Source organism: Onychomys torridus, chromosome 14 (assembly GCF_903995425.1).
Source record: "Onychomys torridus chromosome 14, mOncTor1.1, whole genome shotgun sequence".
In the NCBI taxonomy this organism is placed as follows: domain Eukaryota; kingdom Metazoa; phylum Chordata; class Mammalia; order Rodentia; family Cricetidae; genus Onychomys; species Onychomys torridus.
The window spans coordinates 16,798,697-16,811,133 of record NC_050456.1 but is presented as its reverse complement, the minus strand read 5'-3'; positions in this window follow the sequence as shown (position 1 = coordinate 16,811,133).

The window sequence follows — 12,437 nt, the reverse complement described above, 5'->3', positions numbered from 1 at the left end:
GATCTCAGCTGAACTGCTGCTCAAAGCCTGAAGCTTAACCAGCCAAATGCTTCTAGTTACTGGTCTTCACGCCTTATATATCTTTCTAGTTTCTGCCATCACTCCCTGGGATTAAAGGCTCGATTTCTGAGATTACAGAATAATACATGGAGGGCCTATATATGTGCGTAAATAAAGTTAGCAAATCAAAATGAGGTGATGTGAGATCTCATGAAATGAGCTGGGAAAAGTGATGTGATGGTAGGCTTTAATGCCAACTTGCCACCAATTAGAATCCCATGCATAGGGAGTCTCAGGTGAAGAGTGTCTGATTATGTTAATTGAAGCATGAAGACTCCTTCAGAATGTTGGTGGCACATGCTGGCAGCAGCCTGGGTTTATAAAAATGGCAGAGAAGAAGGAAGAGCATTCAACATTTCCTCACTAGCCCTCATGCCTGGGCCTGGGGTTGACTTATCCTGTTGTTGCTTCTAATTCCTTTTGTTGATTCTACAACCAATTTCCTCAGAATTCCATTGTGAGCTAAGAACTACATCTATAGGAGCCTTCAAGTTTGGGCATTAGCTCAGGGCTAATAATGTACATAGCTTCACGGTCTGAGCAACTACAACATTGTCAGTCTAGCCAGTGAAAGCCATACATGGTGTTACCATTCTGACTGCTCAGGCACAAACTTCAACGATCAAATAACTACCTGGTTCTCAGCCATTCAGCTATGATTCAGCTGTTGGTATTCACGTATAAGGTGATCTAATGAAATATATATATAATTCAGGCTGGGTGGCAGTGGTACATGTCTTTAATCTCAGCACGTGGAAGGCAGAGCCAGACAGATCTCTGTGAATTCGAGGCCAGCCTGGTCAACAGAGCAAGATCCAGGACAGGCACCAAAACTACACAGAGAAACTCTGTCTCAAACAACAACAACAAAATAATGTATAATTTTTTAATACTTAGTATAATGTGTAATTCTAATTTTATACAACACACACACACACACACACACACACACACACACACACACACAAATATTTAGTTTACTGGGTCTGTTTTTCTAGAGAACCCTGACCAATACATGTGGTTTACAAACCTCTAATTTTTAAGACACAAACAGTACTTGACAATCTCAGCCTGGGGAGACTTTAGAGGTAGAACAGTATCTTACAATAGTCTAAGTAAATGATAGTTGGTGATCCCACAATGACAGTGGAGTAGGGAAGAAAATCTCTAGTCATTTGTACCTGTTGTAGCTTTGGGAAAACAGCTCTGTCAATATTTATGAAGTTGAAATATGGCGAGAATGAAGCAAGTAGGAGGTAATAAATGGTCATGGAATTTTTGATAGGAAAGTTTTCCATTGACTGTAATAACATCTTGAGAGGGTAAGTCATGAATCCAATATAATAGTCTCAGTTGAAATTAAATCTAATTAGAAATTGTATTTGCATAAAATATTTGTATTAACACTCAGAAATGTCATTGAGAGCTCCGAGCTTTGAATTTATGAATAAAATTACCAAATTTAATAATATTCCACTTAAATTTTTGTCAAATAACTATGTAAGACCACAAAGTAATCAATCAGGAATGCAGAGAGCTCTGTTTGCAATGTATGTATATAGGAAATGACCGGCAGAAAAAGAATGATGGGAAATGAAGTAGGATATTCCAACACTACCAGAGAAAATCAACTCCACAGGATAAGTAAGATTATATTTTTTAACTCAGAGTAAATACAACAGTGTTAAATACTAGAGAGATAAAATATGGTTGAAAAATAACTGATAGCCATTAAGTATACATATCCATAAGCCATTAAGGGTGAATTATAATGAACCGAACAAACAAGAAAATCAGACTAATTGACAAACACTAGGGTGACCAAGCAAACACATACTGTTTTGACAGTATGAAAGATAAAAAAAAATAATAACTCTAAGATTCTGAATGAAGACTTGGAGATACAAACAATGGAGCAGCTTTGAAAAACAGCTCATCTCTTTCTAGGACAATGGCACAAGGAAGGAGTAGATATCTTTAAGATGTAAAGAGAGCTCTCACCCTCTCAGTCTTTGTGTATTTGTGTATGTGTGTGTGTGTGTGTGTGTGTGTGTGTGTGTGTGTGTGTGTTTTCTGTATTTTTGTGATAGACTTAAAGCATTTTCTATAGGTTTTCTTAGGAGTTGCTTGAAACAATGGAAGTTTGATAAGTGTTTGTCCCAGCTGTGTGGAAACTGAGATTTCAGAGCATCTTCTAAACTGGGCAAGTTTATCTAATAATGTCAATGGTTGTTATAGCAACAAATGTGACAATGAACAACTTACTCCCTTAATATCTGGGCTGTTTAGGGCACAGATAAAAATGTGCTTAAGAAACATCCATGTTTCTTAAAACTCATAAGTGTTTTCTCTGTTCTCTTAATTTTTCTTCTGCATATAATTCATATTGTTGTTTTGGTTCTAGACACTCCCACAGGTTTTTATTTTTCTTGCTTTGTATTTAAGTTACTATATGCCCTTCGCCTTTCCTTTCTGTTGGGTTTCTAGGGTCTATACATTGTTTTAATATCTGGTCACATATTTACTATCTTATCTCTTTATGACATCAGTATATTCCAGAAGTTAAATCATCAGAGACTCTAGCTATCTTCCAAGTGGAAGAAGCCTTCACAGAAGTCTGGTCCTGTCAACCATCCTTCTTGTGTTCCAGGACTCACACAAAGCTAGAAGCTTTCTTTTGTAATGGAGCAACATACCAAAATGGGGAATGTACTGCCTTCAAAATCCAAATAGGCCCACCAAATGTTGTGCTTATTTCTTGGTGGTGTGAGGGGCCAGGTATATATCCCTGATGCAAAACTTTAAATGCTTACTGCCTTTCTAACTGAAAGCAAATTGCTTCTGGTGGTCCTTTTGGACAAGTACCAAGGATTAAGCATTTGCTAAATCAATAGCTGTATATCACATACCAGATGTGTTAATTTGCTCAAGTAAGGAAACTACCTCTGGTATAGCCACTGCAATTGAAGTCACCACATAACTGAGTTTTTGATAGCCAATTGTCATTCTTGACCTAAAATCTTTCTTCTACACTGGCCAGATAGGAGAGTTAAGAGGAGATGTAGTGGGAACTACAACTCCAAGATCTTTCAAATCCTTGATTGGTAGCATTAATCTCTGCATTTCTTCCATGAATGTGATAGTGTTACTGATTCACTATTTTCTTTGGCAGAGGCAACTCTAAAGATTTCCATTTAGCCTTTCCAAAAACAATAGCCACTCACTCCACAGGTCAAGGAACCAATGTGAGAATTCTGCCAATTTCTAAGCATATCTACCCTAATTGTACATTATCGAACTGAGGAAATAACAACAGGATGAGTTCAGGTACCTATTGGCCCTACTGTGAGTCAGACATCACCCAAAGCTCCATTAATTGCCTGGCCTCCATTAGCCTCTTCTTCAACTGGAGAGTCGCATATTTCTTGGGATCTCCTGGAATCAGCATCAACTCAGAATCAGTACACAACAGATCCTAGAGAGTAGGATTGTTTCCATTCCTCCAGTGTACATTTACACTTGTAAAAGGCCATAGGTCCCTCTGTGGAAGAAATGGAGTAAGGCTAACTGCAAAACTTTTTGATGTCTTATCGGGATCCTTCCTTATGGGAACCTGGCCCCTTCATTTAAGGGGTCCTGGGTCTGCAAACTGGCTCAAGTCTGGAAATTGATTCACTGGATGAGATTGATTTTTCCTATAATTTAATGCATCCTTTCCTTCATTTGTTTGAGAATTTTCTGCTTATACAGATCAAACATAAATTCCATAGGCTTTTAAACTATTTCATATGTAGAAACACCATGATTAATTATCCAGCACCAAAGGTTTGTACACGTCATGCCACTATAAAACTCACCTTGTCTGTGCTGATCATTATGAGTTAGGCCATTATGAACATTGTTTTGTGTACGCTGCCCATAATACAAAGTAAGATCACCTTGCTCTTGGCAATTCAATGCCGTCACCTGGCCCCTGCTACCTTGAGGTCCAATTAGACACATTGCATTTAATTTGTACAATTGTGCCTAAGGTCTGGCACAAGGAAGAAGGCAACAACAAAACTTTTCAAATGCACTGGTGACCTTCTCACCATTTTGAGTCTTACAAGATTTATAAACAACATGTCTTCTGGATCTTCCCATTGTGAAGGATTAGGTTTTGTACAGCGTACACACTCTGGCATTGCAAGTTCCCAGAACCTTAAAATCCCTTATCAACATTAATCCACAGAATAACTGGCATCTTCAACTCTTTTTCAGTAGGCCATATCTTAATAAATGCTTCAGCCAGCCATTCAAACAAACTTTTAACACCTTTTATAACTGAAGAGTTTCCATATTAAACCTAGATCTCCACTCGGAGGGCCCATAACAGTAAACTCAGCCTGACCTAGTTTTACGTTTCTTCCACCATTATCCCACACTTTTAAAACCCATTCCCACATGTAGTCACAAGACTTCTATTTGAAAGAATTAGCAAAATCATTAAGCTCCTTAGTAGTGTAGCATACTTCCACATGGACTGTACTTTCTACCTCCCTTCTAAGAGCCTGCTTTGAATTCACTCTGGTTTAATTCTAGAGACAATTATTGGTGTGCCCTGAGGGACAATGATATTGTCTTGCATGGCATTTCCTTCAGAAAGAAAATCACTGCTGCTTTAGCAGACACTGATGGATTAATTTCTTCAGTGAAAGGTGAAAAGGGCAATATTTTAAGGTGTGCGACAGAGGGTACTAGTTCTTCAGGTGAGATAAACCCTTGAGAATCTATCTGAAGATTCAAAATATTTCAGTTTCAATAAGGTCCTTCCACACCTCCCCGTTTCCAGTTATAGGTTCCCGTTCTTTACCAATGAATGCCTTTACTTTCACCACTGACACTATCTGAGTCTGAGACTTGAAATCTTGCTGTAACTCAGCCAACCTTATAATGAGGCCTTGGGTGTGATATTCTGTGATGTGAGCTCTGTTGCTGCTGAAGGGAAGATTTTCTTCCAGAGCACACTTATAAACCTTTAGACTGTTTATTCATATCTGGAGCCAGTCAATTTTATCACTAAGTTTGTTATCCTTCACTGTATTCTGAAGTTTGTTAATTTTATCATGGGGCTAATCCCTATCCATTATCAATTTTCCAGAGATATTAAGAGCAACCAACATGCAGCAGCATTTTCCTTATTTTCCCCCAAACTCTCAAAAGTTTCATCAATTACACCTCACTGTTGATAAATAAAGATAATGAAATGCATTTATGTCTTTAAGTTATACAGTTTACACCATGAGCTTCCAGTACTTTCCAAGCCCCCAAAAGAGAATGACTAGAGAGCCTTCAGTAGCTGAAGTTGCTGACAATTGTGAAGATGCTGGCAAATTAAAAAGCCTATTCCAGATATTAAAGATTTATCTGTATACATCAGCTTCTCTAGAACCACTCTGGTACCAAAATCTATATTAGTCATGTTTCTCTAGAGTCACAAAACTGACAGAATGAATCTCTATCTCTCTCTGTAAATATACACATGTGTATGTATTATGTATGTATGTATATATACATACATAAACATGCATATAAATTAATATGAATTTATTGGAAGGACTTACAGGCTGTAGTTATCCAATGGCTACCTATGAATGGAAAGTCCAGGAATATAGTAGTTGCTCATTTCCACAAGGCTGAGTTTCTCACCTGGTCTTCTGTATATGCTGGAATCCCAAAGAAGTAGATTCCAATGCCAGTGAAGGAAGGGATATGCTGACAAGGTGAGGGCAGGCAGGCAAAGAAAAGCAAACACTTCCTCCTTTCAATGAAAGAGATAGCCTGATAGAGGGAGACATCATTGGGATAGGGAGAAACCGGGGCTAGGGAAGTTCCCAGGAATCCTCAAGGATGACCCGGCTTAGACTACTAGCAATAGTGGGGAGGGTGCCTGAACTGGCTTACCCCAATAATCAGATCAGTGACTATCTTAACTGTCATCATAGAGCCTTTCTCCAGTAACTGATGGAAGTAGATGCAGAGATCCACAGCCAAATACCAGGCTGAGCTCCAGGAATCCAGTCGAAGAGAGGGAAGAGGGATTCTATGAGCAGGGGGGCATCAAGATCATGATGTAGAAACTTACAGAAACAACCAAACCAAACTAGTGGGAACTCATGAAATTTAAACCAACACTTGGGAGCCTCCATGGGACTGGAATAGGCCCTCTGGATAAGCAAGACAGTTGTGTAGCTTGATCTGCTCAAGGGGCCCCCTGGCAGTAGGATCAGGATCCATCCCTGTACATGAGCTGGCTTTTTGGAGCCCACTACCTATGGTGGGACACCTCACATAGCCTTGAGGCAGAGGGGAGGGGTTCTGACCTGCCTCTACCAAATGACCAGGCTCTCCTATCTCCCCGTGGGAGGCCTTACCTTCTTGTAGGAGGGATTATGGGATGGGGGAAGGGGAAAAGATGGAGGGATAGGAGGAGGGAAAAGGGTGATCTGTGATAGGTTTGTAAAGTGAATAAAAATTTCTTACTAAAAAAAAGTATTAATAAAAGATAAATATGGTCCATGAACATTTACAATCCTTTTCAGAGGGATGTCCAGGAGTAGGAAAGCAGAGAATTGTGTAAATAGTTTGAAAACTTACATAAAATAATTCACATGATTATAAGTATGTTTTTTTTTTGAACTTATGAAAATGAAATGAGCTGTTTGAGTTCTCTTAATGGGACTGTCACACAGCGCCTACATTTTTGAAAATTCCTCTCATTTTGCTGTTATTCCTTCTGTAATCTGTGGTGGAGTCTGAGTTATTTTCCTTTCCTCACAGCATTACTGGATTTGCAGTTGGCAATGTAAGTATGCTGTTAGATTTCCAATCTGAATACTTTCCCATTGTGTCAGCATGGAAACCATCATTTTCAAATGCACATTACAGGGGTTACAATCTGTGTTCCATTTCCACATGCTTCCTTAAGCTAGTTTTATTCATGTGCCTTTGATAAAAAAAGTTGAGCACTTTAACCAAATCAGCACTGAAACATTAAGATGTCCCTGTCTGTTCACTAGTGTGTTTTAAGAATTAATTAGTTATAAGTTTTCAATTCCCTTGCCTTGGTTTTCGGCAATTTATAAGTGATTTCACAGCTTCCAGATAATTAATTCTGATACTCTTCTTTGATCTTTAATAAACATTTCTTATTCTTGTGTTTATTTCTAAGGGTCTCCTGCAGATTTTTAAATTTACTCTACTCCCAGCTTATCTTCAAGATCTAAAAAAAAGCTTAATTTTCTAGGTGGAACAGCAGGAAGGAAACACCTGTGCCTCTGCAGAAAAACCTCAGTAGAAAAATATGAAGAATAAAATAATAGAAAACTATGTCACTGGGAAAGCTGAAACTTCCTATTATAAGTGGTTGCCACCTTGTGCACTGTTCTTACTGCAAATTACTACTCTCTAATAGATACTGCTACAACTTCACCAAAACCCTAGTTCTGAGCTTTTTGTTTATTTGTTTTTAGTTCAGTAACCTATGTCTGATGGAAATGAGCAAGATTGTACACCCATATAGGATACCTCAGTTTGAACTAATTTTTTTAAGTTATATTTTAAAAGTAGATTAGAACCTAATGGACTTCCTTTAGTATTTTACATTATCCTTAGAATAAGTTAGTTCGCACACTCACATTCCCTCCTCCTTCCTCACCCCCATCCATACTTAATCCTTAAACCCCAAATTATCTTCCCCTATTCTTTCATATCACAGGTATTCTACTACCCCTTCAGTAATATATTTTAACTAAGCTGTGAGAGTGCTTGCCTCCTCATAGCATTTCATACCCTTTTATATGGTTTATCCTTCCCCTTTACCCCTTCATTTCTGATATATCCACCTCCCCACTGTAAGTCTTTGCACCCTCAGTATCACAACTCATTACTTTCATTTTATAATCTAGTATTCCCTTTCCCTCAACATATTCCCCACAAAAGGATCCTTTTTAGTTCCCTGGCTTCCAATCATTAACTGTTAAATAAGTACATACATTTCAGTGTTTTTGTTGGTTTGTTGCTTTAGATTTGTTTGTTTTGTTTCAGGGATTTAGACTCCATCTTTTTATCAGAATATTTTATAACAGACACAGAAATGAAAATAGGTCAACACCCAATAAAACACAAATATGAATGAATGAAAATCTTTAATCTTTTTCTACTTTTGAAAATTTTTTTGCTTTTTTATCCTTTTTTTAATTTATTATATTTGTGTTTTAATTTTACACATCAGCCATGGGTTCCCCTGTCCTCCCCCCTTCCGCCCCCGCCCCCACCTTCCGCCCAGTCCCTCCCCTCCATTCCCATTTCCTCCAGGGCCAAGACTCCCCTGGGGATTCATTTAAACCTGGTAGATTCAGTACAGTCAGGTCCAGTTCCCTCCTTCCAAGATGAGCAAAGTGTCCCTGTGTAAGCCCAAGTTTCCAAACAGCCAGCTCATGCACTAAGGAAAGGTTCTGGTCCCACAGCCTGGGTGCCTCCCAAACAATTCAAACTATTCATTTGTCTCACTTATCCAGAGGGCCTGATCCAGTTGGGGGCTCCACAGCTTTTGGTTCATAATTCATGTGTTTCCATTAGTTTGGCTATTTGTCCCTGTGCTTTTCCAATCTTGGTCTCAACAATTCACACTCTTACAGTCCCTCCTCTTTCCCAGCTGGATCAAGAACAGAAAGGGAGAACAAAGAATAACAGACCATAATAAATAAAGACCACATGAGAACAGGAATAGGCAGAGTGCTGTAGAGGTCCCCAGGAATCCACAATGATACATCCTCTGTAGACTTCTGGCAATGGTCGAGAGAAAGCCTGATCTGACCTAGTCTGGTGATCAGATGGCCAAACGCCCTAACAGTTGTGCTGGAACTCTTATCTAGTGACTGATGGAAGTAGATGCAGAGATCCTCGGCCAGGCCCCAGGGGGAGCTCCAGGAAAATCTTTAATTTTAATGGTCTCAAATAAACTGGCCCAGATTTTTCATACAACATTGTCTAGTTCCTATTCTTCCTCCACCCAAATGACTCCAACTTTGCAAAGGGAAAGACAGTTAGATTTAGAATTCATTCTTTCTAGAGTTATTTTTTTCTCTATTTTTAATCCTTATGTCTATACTTCAGCCTTTCAGCACTCAGATCCAAAATTGAGTCTCAATTAGGCAAATCTGCCTGCCCTCCAGCTTTGCACCTTAGCTTGAATTGGTGATTAATCAAACTCACACTATCATGGTTGCTCTTCATTACATGCAGAACACTTGGAAACAGAAGTTACATTCCATAGCACTTTCAGATATGTCCTTCCCTCATATCCCAGGCTTCACATAGACAATGCCTTTACTCCTTTCTCAGTTCACTGACTATGAAAATTTTGACAATTAAATAATTGGTGCCTAACAAGGGTTGTTAGTATCCCACCTATTTTTAATAATTGCCAGCCCAGTAACTGATCACCTATGGTTAAAATTGTCATCCTGGAAACACTCTTATCATCAACTTCATTAAAATGAGTCCTCTGTAATAGTTCGTGAGATAGTGATTTGCATTATGGGAATATCTAGGAAGATGATGTCAGAAGCATTTTCAGAAACTAAGGGAAGTTAAATGAGGATTGGGAGATTTGCAACTGTCCTGTGTAGCAAAAGGAGTATCAAGAGTTTTATGGTGTACTGACTCACTTTATGCATCCAAAATTATGATAAAGGAGATAATCAATGGGTACACTTGATATTTGATTTGTCACAGATCAATAGTGAAAATATGATCTTAGATAATATTGTTTATTTCAATTAAGAGGATTTCCTAAAAACAACACATCTGGAAATTGTCAGCAGCCAAGCATTTTTGGTAATCAGAACAAATTTCTTATAACAGAAAGGGAAATTTTTAGGACAACAAAGGACTTTCTTATTTGCATTTTGAACATTAGAAGGCCTTATAATTTTTAAAATACAACATAAATGTATTTCACTGTAAATGGGAATAGAAAATAATTTAATAGAAACAGTTATTGGGACAGAAGATGAAAGGGGTTTAGGTGGTGTTAGTTGGAAGTAGTATTTGTGTTAGGAGGGAGGAGCATATGAGTGAGTATAACTTATAAAAATGCTTCAGCTATGTACTGTAAACAGTATATTCTTGTACACATGTATTATTTCAATTTGATAATCATTTTGAATGAAGAAAGAAAATGGGTATGCATTTACAGTGGCCTATGGTGGAGCATAAAGAACAAAGAGAATATGTTGTTTTCAGAAATTCAACACAATCAGGAAATGTTTTTGTTAAGAAAAATTATGCAGACTCAGAGAGTCAAGGATCACATGTGTTTTTGCTTTTTAAACTGTAAACAGCAGTAAATAGTAGGGACACCATGGGAGAATAAGATGAGGACCAAGGGTCAGGGGAAAATGGGATAAATGCAGAGGAGAATAAAAGTATAAATGGAACCAATGTAACTTATATACACAGAAAAAATCATAATAAACAGACTACTTTTTAAAGTTAATATATACTAATAAAAATGAGGAAAGGATATAACTGTAATATAACATCTGGACATATATATTCTAAAATAAGAACAGAAAAATATTTTTAATATATCTTCATTTTCACTAGAATATTTTCATATTCTTTATCTATAATGAATTATACTGTTTTTCATGGTGAATGTAGTTTATCGTTCTAAGAATATTAAAAATTAGCTGGGTATGTGGCTAATTTTTATATGTTTATCTAATGTTTAAAATAGATTTTCTCCAAATTATTAAAATAAGTAAGCAAGATCCCTCCAAAAGAAGTCCCCTTCTCCATCAGAGGCCCTACCAGCAGTCTGATCCACTAGTAAGCTTCACTATCGTGGACTCCTTCAGAATCTGTTCAGCATCACCCTAACAGCCTCTCTTCTTTATCCTATTCTGCCAACACCTTGGGTGGAAGCTCCCTGCTTCCCTAGAGTCCACACCAGCATCAAGATCCCCAGAGAAGCCACAACTAGACCAGAGGTCACTCTGGGTGCTTGGATTCCAGCCCCAACTCCAGCAGAAATCCTCTGCTACATAAGAGACTACCTTGGCCATCAGAAGTACAGCCCCTATCTTGGGCAGATAACCCCTATTTAACCACGGGCTATACAGGCAAGAAGACCAGAGAAGAAACAAAAACCAAGGAACAAAGCACCCATTCAAGAAAGACAAATTCAGAAATTGACACCCAGACCTATAATCACTCCAAACCCCAGATACCCAAATGTCAGTGTCAGAATATAACCAACAATAGCCAGGGGTATATGTCATCACCACAGCTCATCCATCCTCTAGCAAGCCCTAAATATCCCAACATAGCTGGAGCAGAAGAAAACAACCTTAAAACCAACTTCGTAAAGATGATAGAGGGCCTTAAGGAAGAAATGAACAAATCCCTTAAGAGACCAAGGAAAACACAAACAAACAATTGGAAAAAAATGAATAAATCCATTTAAGAAATCCAAGAAAAAACACAAAGTTGGATGAAACAAATAAAACTTCCCAAGACCTGAAAAATGGATATGGAAGCAATAGAGAAAACACAAACTGAGGGAATTCTGGAAATAGAAAATCTAGGTAACCTAACAAGAATTACAGACACAAATATCACCAATAAAATACAAGATATGGAAAGGAAAATCTCAGGCATTGAAGATACTGAAGAAGAAATATATACATGAACCAAATAAAATGTTATGTCTAAAAGTCCCTGACACAAAAGAGCCAAAAAATCTGGGATATCATGAAAAGATAAAACCTAAGAATGATAGAAATAGAAAAGGGAGATGAATCCCAACTCTAAGTCCCAGAAATTTAACAAAATCATAAAAGAAAATTTTCTTAACCTAAAGGAGTACATGCCTATAAAAGTATAGGAAGCTTATAGAGAGAGCCTACCAGCACCCGACTGGACTAAGAGGTGAGTCTTTATCCTCATACCCGAACACCTAAGCCCCTAGGCTTTGGGCACAGGGGCAAAACCCTGCAACCCTACACCACCACCCATTGCAGTTCCAGTTTCAGGCCAGTTGGCAGGCAGACCTCCTGCACACAGGTCAGACTACCACCATCCCCCATCAGACCCTGTAACCCAAGCCCCACCACCCCCAAATCTCACCCACCCTCTGGGACTGCAGTTCCCTGAGACAGAGCCTGCCAACACCCAAATGGACTAAGAGGCAAGTTGGCAGGCAGACCTTCTGCACACAGGTCAGACTACCACCATCTACCACACACTAAGACTGCAGCTACTCCCTGAGACAGAGCCCACTAGTGCCAGTTGGACTAAGAGTTGCTCCCTGAGACAAAAAGTCCATCAGC